Genomic DNA, 862 nt, shown 5'->3' on the forward strand with positions numbered 1-862 from the left:
GTCATTGTTGGGGCCTATGCACTGATGATTGTGGCATACTGGTCTTTGCTGAGAGGCAAACGGATCTTCATGAGCCTCTCGCTGATGCCCACAGGCAAGTCTGGCAGCTGTTTGAGCAAACTGGTCTTGATGGCCAGACCAACACTGTGAACTCTGTCTTCATTTGTGGCTCTACCTTTCCAGAGGAAGGTGTATCCAGTGGTGGGTTCCCTGAGTGATCCCTCTTCTGGTATGCGTGTTTCGCTTAAGGCTGCCATGTCGATGTTATATCGCGCCAGTTCTTTACCGATTAGAGCTGTTCTTCTCTCAGGTCTTGGGGTATTCTCTCTGTCAAGTAATGTTCTGATGTTCCATGCTCCTAGTAGGAGTTTCTTTGTATTTTGTTTCTTTTGATTTCAACCGCTTAAAGGGGATGACCTGCCAACCATGGTGTGCTGACCGGGTGTTTGTAGGGCAGGCAAAGTTTGGGACACCATTTCTAGTCCCCTCCCTTGATTAGGGTGAGCAGTGCTGTCCTAGAGAGGGCTGCTCAGTCGCCCAGGATGCTGCCGAACGTCCCTGCTGCCCACAGGGGCGAGTGACCACTGGTCCGTGGGCCGCCTACGTGCAGGATCATGACTACAACTGCTAGTGGTCACCTCCATCTGTTGCATCGTCACTCCCCCATCGCCGCAGGTCTTGAAGAGGGTGGATGGGGTTAGGATAGATGAGTGTGCACAAAGATACTTGTGCGTGAGAGAGATTTAAGTGGAAAAGCCGATGCACAGAGACAGTCCCACTCTCTCGGCGTTGGAAGCCTGGGTCCAGTGGCACGAAAAATTGTTACATCTGGGGACTTCCTCAGTTGCATTGGATGGCCGTG

Source organism: Monodelphis domestica, chromosome 5, assembly GCF_027887165.1.
Source record: "Monodelphis domestica isolate mMonDom1 chromosome 5, mMonDom1.pri, whole genome shotgun sequence".
NCBI classification, from domain to species: Eukaryota; Metazoa; Chordata; class Mammalia; order Didelphimorphia; family Didelphidae; genus Monodelphis; species Monodelphis domestica.